The following is a 12,390-nucleotide window of genomic DNA, read 5'->3' as shown; positions in this document are numbered from 1 at the left end:
CACAGACTTTATTAGCACGTTCCCACTTTTTATGCCAAGGTCAGTAATAAAAAGATTAAATAAGATTGGTCCCAAAACTGATCCCTGAGGAACTCCACTAGTAACCTCCTTCCAGCCTGACAGTTCACCTTGCAGTAAGACCCGTTGTAGTCTCTCCTTTAACCAGTTTCTTATCCACCTTTCAGTTTTCATATTGATCCCCATCTTTTCCAATTTAGCTAATAATTCCCGATGTGGAACTGTATCAAATGCCTTACTGAAATCGAGGTAAATTAGATCCACTGCGTTTCCTGTGTCTAAAAAAACTGTTACCTTCTCAAAGAAGGAGGTCAGGCTGGTTTGGCATGATCTACCTTTTGTAAAACCATGTTGTATTTTGTCCCAATTACCATTGACCTCAATGTCCTTAACTACTTTCTCCTTCAAAATTTTTTCCAAGACCTTGCGTACTACAGATGTCAAACTATCAGGCCTGTAGTTACCCAGATCACTTTTTTTTCCCTTTCTTAAAAATAGGACACACCCAAAGTTAGCTGTGTCAACAGAAGCATTCTCCCATGTGACATAGCTGTGTGTGGGGGTTAGGTTCAAATAGTTGTGCTGGTCAGGGATTGGTTTTTTTACAGCCCAGACTGATGCAACTATCATGATCTAATTTTTAAATGTAAACCAAGCCCCAGTTTAGCTAAAGCAGAATAACTTTTTCTAAAACTATTGATTTAGGAAGGGTTTTTTAACTTTATTTAGAAAGTTTTAGTAGGTTTAAAAATCCTTGCTATATAAATATCAAAAACAAAAATAACCATTACAACAGCAAGCTTTTGTTTAGAGAAATATACAGTTATATAATAATCAGCTTTTTCTATTTAACAGTCTGTTACCATATTACAGAGTGAGAATCTGGTGATTTTATTAAATTGAGAGACATCTCTGATTTGCACGTACTTAATTAATTGTAAACATGTAAGTAATTCTTTTGACTTTAGTTTTTTCTTAAAATTAAGCATTTGTGTAAAACCTTGCAGGATTGGGATCCAGGTTTTGTTTAAACCATTGTTATTTTTAGGTATGAGGACATATGAATAACACATCTCCCAATTTTATGAGGCTGAAGTTGGTTCTTTGTTCCTTATTCAGAGGCTGACTTTAAAAAAAATGAGTAAAACTTTATATTGCAATAGAACTGTTTTTAAGAGTACACTTTTCTGAGATACAAGCAAAGCCTTTGGTCCACACAGTGTAAATGTCTCTTACTTTGAATAGGTTTCAGAGTAGCAGCCGTGTTAGTCTGTATTTACAAAAAGAAAAGGAGTACTTGTGGCACCTTAGAGACTAACAAATTTATTTGAGCATAAGCTTTCATGAGCTACAGCTCACTTCATCGGATGCATTTGGTGGAAAATACAGAGGAGAGATTGATATACACATACAGAGAACATGAAACAATGGGTTTATCATACACACTGTAAGGAGAGTGATCACTTAAGATAAGCCATCACCAGCAGCAGGGGAGCGGAAAGGAGGAAAACCTTTCATGGTGACAAGCAAGGTAGGCTATTTCCAGCAGTTAACAAGAATATCTGAGGAACAATGGGGGGTGGGGTGGGGGGGAGAAATACCATGGGGAAATAGTTTTACTTTGTGTAATGACTCATCCATTCCCAGTCTCTATTCAAGCCTAAGTTAATTGTATCCAGTTTGCAAATTAATTCCAATTCAGCAGTCTCTCGTTGGAGTCTGTTTTTGAAGTTTTTTTGTTGAAGAATAGTCACTCTCAGGTCTGTAATCGAGTGACTAGAGAGATTGAAGTGTTCTCCGACTGGTTTTTGAATGTTATAATTCTTGACGTCTGATTTGTGTCCATTTATTCTTTTACGTAGAGACTGTCCAGTTTGACCAATGTACCCGCATGGCCCCCCTTGTTAACTGCTGGAAATAGCCTACCTTGTTTGTCACCATGAAAGGTTTTCCTCCTTCCCCCACTCCCCCCGCTGCTGGTGATGGCTTATCTTAAGTGATCACTCTCCTTACAGTGTGTCTGATAAACCCATTGTTTCATGTTCTCTGTGTGTGTATATCAATCTCCCCTCTGTATTTTCCACCAAATGCATCCGATGAAGTGAGCTGTAGCTCACGAAAGCTTATGCTCAAATAAATTTGTTAGTCTCTAAGGTGCCACAAGTACTCCTTTTCTTCTTACTTTGAATAAGTAACTGAGATTTGAGGATGTGTCAAAGAGAAATTGTCACCCCAAGTGCTTCATCTCTGCAGCCATTCAACATTTCTGAAGAACCTGAGACATACAACTCCCAAACCTGAGGTTTAATTTCTGCACCAAATTGTGCCACATCTTGTCCTCCCCTCTCTCCTCACCCTTTCCATTTTGCCACCACTCCTTGAAAAAGGGACTGGGTTTCACTTGTTGTAAAATGAGAAAATATCTTTTTGGGGCACCTCAAGCGACACATCCCTGTGACTGTTAGTTGATTCTGAAGAGCCCAGGACGTGCCACTCTCTGCCAGAAACCTCAGTTTTGGGGCAAATTCCTACCTCATCTTTCACGCTCTCCCCTTCATTTTTCCAGTGCTCCTTGGAGGATAAGGAATTGAATATAACTTGTGTTAAATGATGAAATACTTCTGGGGTGATCACAAGTAACATGTCTTTGTGACTATTTGATAATTCTGAAGAGTCCAGGATGGGGAGGAGGACTAGCTCAGTGGTTTAAGCATTGGCCTGCTAAACCCAGGGTTGTGAATTCAATCCTCGAGGGGGCAAAGAGAGATCTGGGGCAAAAATTGGGGATTCATCCTGCTTTTAAGCAGGGGGTTGGACTAGATGACCTCCTGAGGTCCCTTCCAACCCTGATATTCCATGCTGTCCCCTTACCAGAACCTTAGTTTCTGTAAAAATACCTGCAACATATCACACCCAAGTTCCATTTTGCTTTTACTTTTTGAGCAAACAATAAATAATGAAAAATAATATTCAATTAGCTTTCTGCAAATCCAGTGCATTCTTTTCAAATTATTTAATGAACACAAAATCCATAGAAATCCTGGTATGTTCTCAGACAATTCAAGAACAAACAAAAAAAAATGGTTAAAGATATGAAATATACTATTTGTTATGCATACATCAACTAGCTGTTGTCTTGAGTTCTGCTGTGGGATGTATACAGCAGCAATATATTTGTGCACTTTGAGTCTAAGAAGTTTGGAGAACACTTCTTCTGTTGCTGGAGTATCTCCACTTCCTTTCCTTTTAAATTCAAAAATGCTATCTTAGAAAATCTGAATGTTACCAAGCTTGTGGAAACATACAAAATAGAAGTTAGGACCAAAAGGTATTTCAAAGGTAATGGGTATGACCCTTAATCTTAACAGAAAAGCTAGTTTTTATTTTTAAATATCATTGGTTTCCCAGAATATAAAAGCAATACCATTGGAAATATAAGACAGAGGTTAGGTAGAACACATTTTAAAAATATTTTCTAAACTTTTATTTTAGCTTTCTAAATAAACTTCACTCCAGAAGAAAGGCAAAATAAATAAAAAGACCTTTCTGAATAATTAAAAATGCATCAGTAGGAAAACTTTCTTTTAGGAAAGTTGAAAGCCAGGACAGAATCCACTTAGGTCTTTTCCCCCCTTTAAATTAGAAGCTGTAACAAACAATATGTTTCCTAATAGTTTTCTAACTTTCTCTTAAGACTATTTATATTAGTTGTTCAGTATGGCCATTCTTATGTTCTTATGTTCTAAATATAAATATGCTGCCTTTGACAGCATAATTCAGATACTGTGCAGATACTCAATTTTAGTATTGGAACTTTATTGAGTGATCTGAGAGCAAAGTGGCTGCAGGTAGGTCTCTTCATGTAATCTGTCTCTGTGTATCTGTTTTTGTATTTGACACTAGCTCAAATAGCCTAAGCCTTTAGTTTCATCCACTGGGGCCTTCCAAATCATGTGAGAAACTGGTTCAGCTGGATCTGAGTTGAAACACAGTTTCTTAGCTTGCTATTGACCCAGTGTGAATGGGATTTCTATATCATTTATCTTCTCCATTCCTCTCACTATTTTGTGTGACTCATTAATGTCTCTTTGTGACTTATTTTTCGAAGAATGCAGATCTAACGTCATCTGCCAAGCCCTGCAATCTGAAAATTAGTGGGTGTGGATGGTTTATAGGCCCTGACCCTAGATTCTGACACTGCCAGTGTCACAAATGATGACATTGTTGAAATAGGAAATCCCAATGACAATTGTAAAGCTCAGTTTTTCCAAGTATATTTAACTGTTTATTCAAGAGGGGATTATTTTTTACCCTATCATTTATCAGATTGCTAGGCTGAGCACAATGGGTCTTGATAATGAAGAGTATTGATTACTTGCCTTTTGTTATAATTTCATTTCACATTAATGTGAGCAGAGCAGAATAAAATATTACTTCATCTTACTCTCATGGGCCCCAATCCTGCAGTGAACTCTCCACAAGCAGTTTCCTTTGCCTAACACTAAAGGTATGTCTACACTACGAAATTAGGTAGATTTTACAGAAGTCAACAGTCAATTGTGTATGTCCCCACTAAGTGCATTAAGTCGGCGGAGTGTGTCCTCAATACTGTGGCTAGCATCGACTTACGGAGCGGTGCACTGTGGGTAGCTATCCCACAGTCTCCACTGCCCATTAGAATTCTGGATTAAGCTCCCAATGCCTGATGGGGCAAAAACATTGTCAAGGGTGGTTTGGGGTACATGTCGTCAGTCACCCCTCCCTCCCTCTGTGAAAGCAACGGCAGACAGTCCTTTCGCACCTTTTTTCCTGGGTTATCTGTGCAGATGCCACACCATGGCAAGAATGGAGCCTGCTCAGCTCACCGCTGCTGTTCTGAGCATTGTAAACACCTCGCGCATTATCCTGGAGTACGGTTAGAAGCAGGCTAAGAGACACCAGCACGAGGATGATTGTGATGAGGACATGGACACAGATATTCCTGAAAGAACGAGCTGTGGCAATTGGGACATCATGGCGACAGTGGGACTGGTTGATACAGTAGAACGCCTATTCTGGGCCCAGCAAACAAGCACAGACTGGTGGGACTGCATAGTGTTGCGGGTATGGGATGATTCACAGTGGCTGCGAAACTTTCGCATGCATAAGGCCACTTTCCTTGAACTTTGTGAGTTACTTTCCCCCACCCTGAAGCGCAGGAAAACCAAGATGAGAGCTGCCCTGACAGTTGAGAAGTGAGTGGCGATAGCTCTGTGGAAGCTTGCAATGCCTGACTGCTACCAGTCAGTCGGGAATCAATTTGGAGTGGGCAAGTCTACTGTGGGGACTGCTGTGATCCAAGTAGCCAATGCAATCGTTTTGCTCTCAAGGGTAGTGACTCTGGGAAATGTGCAGGTCATACTGGATGATTTAGCTGCAATGGGGTTCCCTAACTGTGGTGGGGCGATAGACGGAACACATATCCCGATCTTGGCACTGGACCACCTTGCCAACCAGTACGTAAACCTCAAGGGGTACTTGTCAATGGTGCTGCAAGCTCTGGTGGATCAAAAGGGATGTTTCACTAACATCAACATGGGATGGCCGGAAAAGGTGCATGACGCTCGCATCTTTAGGAACTCCAGCTTGTTCGAGCAGTTGCAAGAAGGGACTTACTTCCCAGGCCAGAAAATTACCATTGGGGATGTTGAAATGCCAATAGTTATCCTTGGGGACCCAGTCTACCCCTTGCTCCCATGGCTAATGAAGCCGTACACAGGCAGCCTGGACAGTAGTAAGGAACAGTTCAACTATAGGCTGAGCAAATGCAGAATGATGATAGCATGTACCGTTGGACGTTTCAAAGCTCACTGGCGCTGTTTGCTGACTAGGTTAGACCTCAGTGCAACCAACATTCCCATTGTTATTGCTCCTTGCTGTGTGCTCCATAATATCTGTGAGACTAAGGTGGAAATGTTTATGGCGGTGTGGGAGGTTGAGGCAAATCGCCTGGCGGCCGACTTTGAGCAGCCATACACCAGGGCGATTAGAAGAGCACAGTTAGCGCACTGCGCATTAGAGAGGCTTTGAAAACCAGTTTCATGACTGGCCAGTGACAGTTGTGTGTGTTTCTCCTAGCTGCAAACCCACCCCTTTGTTGATTTTAATTCCCTGTAAGCCAGCCACCCTCCCCCCTTTGATCACAGCTCACAAAGGAAATAAAGTAACTATTGTTTTGCAACCATGCAGTCTCTTTATTAATTAAAAAAAAAAGTGAGATAACTGACAAGGTAGCCTGGGTGGGGTGGGGTGCAGGAGGAGAGAAGGACAAGGCCACATTGCTTATTGTAGGCACATTACAAATCAAAACTGTTTGAATGACAAACTTCTGTTGCTTGGGCCATCCTCTGGAGTGGAGTGGCTGGGTGCATGGAGCCTCCCCCACCACGTTCTTGGGTGTCTGGGTAAGGAGGATATTGAACTTGGGGAGGAGGGCAGGTGGTTATACAATGTATGCAGCATGGGTCTATGCTCTTGTTGGCTTTCCTTCAGCTCCAACAGACGCTTCATCATTTTCATTTGCTCCCCCATGCTTTCCTGGCCTCTGCCACTGAATGCCTACATGCATTAAGCTGTGCCCTATCAATGCGGGAGGACTGCATGAGCTCAGAAAACATGTCATCATGAGTGTGGTTTTTCTGTCTTCTAATCTGCAATAATCTCAGGGACAGAGATGATAAGGGAAGCATAAAAACATTTGCACCTGGGGGAAAATAAAAAGGGAGAGTAAAATTTAAGGTGATACATTTCTGAAAACAAAAGAAGACCCTTTCACAGTGAATCAAGCAATTCACAGCAGAAAGCACATGTGCTTTAGGTACAAGGTTGCATTTTGCCTTTTATATTGAGCGCCTGCAGGTATTGTGACACATTATAAAGGGCTGGGCAACAGAATTCGGTTTCCAGGCAGCCATGGTAAACCTTTTGGTACGTGGGGTTGGCTTCTTACACCTTCATAACCTGTGGAAATGGTTTCAAACTGCTGTGAAATCCTTTCACATAGCAAGCAATACTGGTTAGGTTTCACATTTAAAAGGAGGAGCTGCAGTTTTCGGGTGGATGTATAGCACACACATCCTCCCACCCCACTGTGTGGCTTTTCTCTGGGATGATCTCTTCATCCCTCCCCCTGCCGCGGGGCTATTCTCCGGGATGATCCCTTTAAGTCAAACGCAAACAACCCAGCATGAATGGGGTCCTTTTACTGTTCCCTTACAAATATTCCCCTATTTCAACCAGGTGACCATGAATGATATCACTCTCCTGAGGCTAACACAGAAAGATAAAGACCGAATGTTGCTTGAATGCAACCAAAACCCAGGACCATTCACTGCCATGCTTTGTGCTGCAATGATTCCAGACTACTTGCTACTGGCTTGGCGTGGTAAAGAGTCCTACCGTGGAGGACAAAATAAGGCAGCCCTACCGAGAAACCTTCTGCAAAGGCTTTCAGAGTACCTCCGGAGAGCTTCATGGAGATGTTCCTGGAGGATTCCCGCTCCATCCCCAGACACGTTAACATACTTTTCCAGTAGCTGTACTGGCCACGAATGCATTCCAAGTCTTCAGGACAAATCATACATTAAACACTATTGCTTTTAACCCCTGTAGTGTAGTTACAAATGTGCACTCACCAGAGCTGCCTTCTCCGCCTTCAGGGTTGGTGATCCTGCCTTGGGAGGGTATTGGCTCCAGGGTGATGAAAAGGTCCTGGCTGCCGGGGAGAACGGATTTACTGCTTGCCTGCTGCGCATTCTCCTACTCTTCCTCTTCCCCATCCACGAAATCCTCCTCCCTGTTGCGTGAGACTCCATCCTTGCAGGTGTCCACAGACAGTGGTGGGGTAGTGGTAGCATCCCCCCCTTGAATGCCATGCAGCTGATCATAGAAGCGGCATGTATGGGACTCTGACTCAGAGCGACCGTTTGCCTCCTTTGTCTTTTGGTAGGCTTGCCTGAGCTACTTGACTTTCATGCAGCACTGCTGTGTGTCCCTGTTGTAGCCTCTCTCCACCTTGCCCGGTGCAATTTTGGCATATATATTAGCATATTTTCTTTTGATCGGAGTTCAGCCTGCACAGATTCTTCTCCCCATACAGCAGTCAGATCCAGTGTCTCCCTTTCTGTCCATGCTGGAGCTTGTTTGCGATTCTGGGTGAACTGCATGGTCACCTGTGCTGCTGAGCTCACCAAGCTGACCAAATAGGAAATGAAATTCAAAATTTCCCGGGGCTTTTCCTGTGTACCTGGCAAGTGCATCAGAGTTGAAAGTGCTGTCCAGAGGGGTCACATTGGAGCACTCTGGGATAGCTCCCGGAGGCCAATACCATCAAATTGTGTCTGCACTACCCCAAATTTGACCCAGCAAGGTTGATTTTAGCGCTACTCCCTGCACCAGGGAGGAGTACATAAGTTGATTTTAAAAGTCCTTTAGGTCAATGGAACGGGGTTGGTTGTGTAGACGCATTCATTTTAAAGGTTTCAGAGTAGCAGCTGTGTTAGTCTCTATCCGCAGAAAGAAAAGGAGTACTTGTGGCACCTTAGAGACTAAGAAATTTATTTGAGCATAAGCTTTCATGAGGTACAGCTTACTTCATTGGATGCATTCAGTGGAAAATACAGTGGGGAGATTTATATACACAGAGAACATGAAACAATGGGTGTTACCATATACACTGTAACGAGAATGATCAGGTAAGGTGAGCTATTACCAGCAGAAGAGCGGGGGGTGGTGGGGAGGGAAACCTTTTGTAGTGATAATCAAGGTGGGCCATTTCCAGCAGTTGACAAGAACGTCTGAGGAACGGTTTGCGGGAGGGAATAAACATGGGGAAATAGTTTTACTTTGTGTAATGACCCATCTACTCCCAGTCTTTATTCAAGCCTAAGTTAATTGTATCCAGTTTGCAAATTAATTACAATTCAGCAGTCTCTCGTTGGAGTCTGTTTTTGAAGTTTTTTTGTTGAAGAATTGCCACTTTTAAGTCTGTAATCAAGTGACCAGAGAGATTGAAGTGTTCACTGACTGGTTTTTGAATGTTATAATTCTTGATGTCTGATTTGTGTCCATTTATTCTTTTAGAGTAATCCCACTAATAGTAACAGGTTTCAGAGTAGCAGCCGTGTTAGTCTGTATTCGCAAAAAAGAAAAGGAGTACTTGTGCACCTTAGAGACTAACAAATATATTGTTACTTATTATTATTGAATGGATCCGATGAAGTGAGCTGTAGCTCACGAAAGCTTATTCTCAAATAAATTTGTTAGTCTCTAAGGTGCCACAAGTACTCCTTTTCTTTTTTCCCACTAATAGTAATGAGACTACTAATGGTAGAAACTGATATGGTCAGCTGATTTTGCGTTTACAGAACTGGACCTTTATACTGTGCCAAATAATTTACTCTTGCTCATTCATGAATTTTATTTGTGTCTTTTATCTATTTAGTAGTTTGTTTACACACAGAATTTGCACCAGTAAAAGTTCACTCCGCATAGTGTCACCAAAATATCTCTTTTGGCAGAGTGTGTCCACTTGGGATCCGTGTGTTGGTGCATTGTGTTCACACAACATCAGCAAAAGCATTGGCATTATCCTCTATGTTGCTTTCAGGTGCACTACCTTGTGGGAAATGGTCACTGCGTATTGTGGAGCAGCGGGTGTGTATTGTGTAGGGTTGCCAGGTGTCCATTTTTTGACTGGAACACCTAGTTGAAAAGCACAGCTGACCAGGCCACTAAAAGTCTGGTTGGTCACAGTGGCCGGCTCCACGTGGCTTCTAGGCGCAGGGAGGGTAGGGCAGCTCTCACGCGCTGCCCCCACCCTGAGTGCCAGCTCCACAGCTCTCATTGGCTGGGCGGGTAAAGCGCACAGAGCCACCTGGCCTCGTCTCTGCCTAGGAGCCAGAGGGACATGCTGACAGCTTCCCGGGAGCTGCCTGAGGTAAGTGCCACCCAGAACCTGCACTCCTCACCCTCTCCCACACTCTAACCCCCTGCCCCAGTCCTGAGCCCCCTCCTGGACCCAAACTCCCACCCAGAACCCGCATAAATCTGTTAAAAGAAAGTTTTTAGGTTGCAAAGTCAAGTACTCAAGTGTTAAGATAGTAGTTGATAGTAGCCTAAATAAGGCCCCCTATGGTGATCTTTGGTGGTTATGTTCCCTGTTTAAGGACTTTTCTAAAAAGTAAATTGTGACAACCATTTATATGGATGTACACTTTGCCTGGCCAGACCATTTTGCATGTACTGCTAACAGTTTTTGCATTTCTATTATTAGCAAGAGTAATCATTATAAGAAAATCTGACCTTAGGCCAAAAAAACCAGTTAAGTCAACAAAAATGATTGGTGGGCATAGTGTGTTTCCATAGAAACAGGTTAAAAACTAGGGTTCTGCTCCCCTTATCCATGTTGAGTAGTGCCCTATTCCATAAGTAGGCTTGGAAGGATTAGGTTTTGATTGGTAAATATCAGTAAATATCGATTTCACCACATACTCCCAAACTGATGAAAAAATTGTCCATCAATAATAATCAAAATTTACAGCTAGACAAAGTAAGAAACATGTTGCTTGAGAAATTATGAGAGTATGATTTAAGGATATTTACTTTGTATCTTTTGACATGTGATATTGACCATGTCTCCCAGCCTCCCTTAATTTTGCACAATTGTGAAAATTTAAATGGATAAAAATCTAAAAAGAAAGCTTAAAAATAAACATTGATATTATCCATTGAAATGATAAAAAAATTAAAATTTAATTCTGCCAAGCCTATCCATGAATAGTCCCACAGAAAGCAATGGGACTACTCAGAGAAAAGGTACTACACAATCAGAGTAAGGGTGGCAGAGTCAGGCCCCTAGGCTCTGATCCTGTAGTCTTCTCTGTGTACTCAAGTGAAACCCTACTATAGTAGAAAGAGAGCCTGAGCTAAAGTAGTAGAAAAGCTTTGCTGATATAATGCATAGTTAGCAAAAGTCAGGCTGTGAGCAAATGTCAGGTTCTGCCTGCTTGCAAGTTCACAGAATCTGGCAAGAACAGGATTGATATTGCGGAAATACACATTCCTAAGAAGTGCTAGTCACAGAGTATTCAAGCAAACACATCCCAATGTCAAGTGATACCAGAACATCCTGATATCAAGGATGGTACAAAGCCATTCCCCAAGGATAACAGAACACACTGACCCCTCCTAAAAGATAAGGTCAGGATGACAGTATGTAATAGTGATGTTTTGATTGAACCAACATGTACAAGGTGATGGGTGATAACTAGCTGAGTCATGGGGCAGTAACTAACTATGTCAGAGGGGCAGTAGTAACTTGTTTGTATTGTGGTATAAAAATTTATCTCGGAGGAAGTATCTTTGTCTGGCCTAGGGAGGAATGGAAAATCCTGCCATTCACTAAGCTGTTCCATTGTTACAGGCATACATGTATTAGTGGTCCAGTAGACTCTGCAGGATACTAGTACCATGCTTCGTCAACAATAAAACTGGCTGGGTGTCTTCGTCCCTTAATGGATCTTGTGGTCATTGAGCAGTTTGCTCGAGGTCTGCCATGCCAGCTGTCTGTGCAGGGCTGGGGCAGCACACAAAGGGAACACACACACAGCCAAACATCTATCAACATCTTTCCACATCTACTGATGTCGCATGCTGTTCTACACATGCTGAACAGGAGGTCTGATAAGTTATATGTGTGACACAGTGGCCCATTGGTGATTCACTACACTGTGTCAGCAACTCTTAGGAGGCCAGACAAATTCACTACACCTAACACATTGCTGTCATAGTATTTATTTATAAAGGTTGTTGTGTGAGGTATCAAATGAAAGCCGTTGACACACTGGTCACTAATATCATTGTATTAACACTGTATGAGGAATTATGTATACCTACTGTTATTATCCTGTAAAGTTTGTAACAAGGCAGAGTGGAGAAACAGGTCAGCCAAAAACATGTCTATTCAACGATCCCTATCTCAAATGCAAATTAAGCATTATGAGAGAAATACAATGGGAGCTACATTTGCCAAGTGAAGCAAACTGGAAAAACAAGTTAACAAGGTGATGTGAAGGCAGCATGACACAGGCACAGTGGAGAACATGTGAGGAGGAGGAGAGTCTTATTTGGGGGTAAATTTCAAAAGGATCCATTTCAAGGGTTTACTGGGCTATAAGAAGAAGGGAGAAGAACCACTTTGTTATCCATTTTCCTTAGAAACACCTTTGAAAGAGGAGGGAGTGGTTCATGAACAACTGGATCCTGAATTGACTGAAAATGAACATTCTTTGCAATGGTGAGAAACTTTTTGAGACAAAGGAGTGTAGCCTGTTA

The sequence above is a fragment of the Dermochelys coriacea genome, chromosome 3 (assembly GCF_009764565.3).
Source record: "Dermochelys coriacea isolate rDerCor1 chromosome 3, rDerCor1.pri.v4, whole genome shotgun sequence".
Taxonomy (NCBI): domain Eukaryota; kingdom Metazoa; phylum Chordata; order Testudines; family Dermochelyidae; genus Dermochelys; species Dermochelys coriacea.
This window is presented reverse-complemented; position numbering follows the sequence as displayed.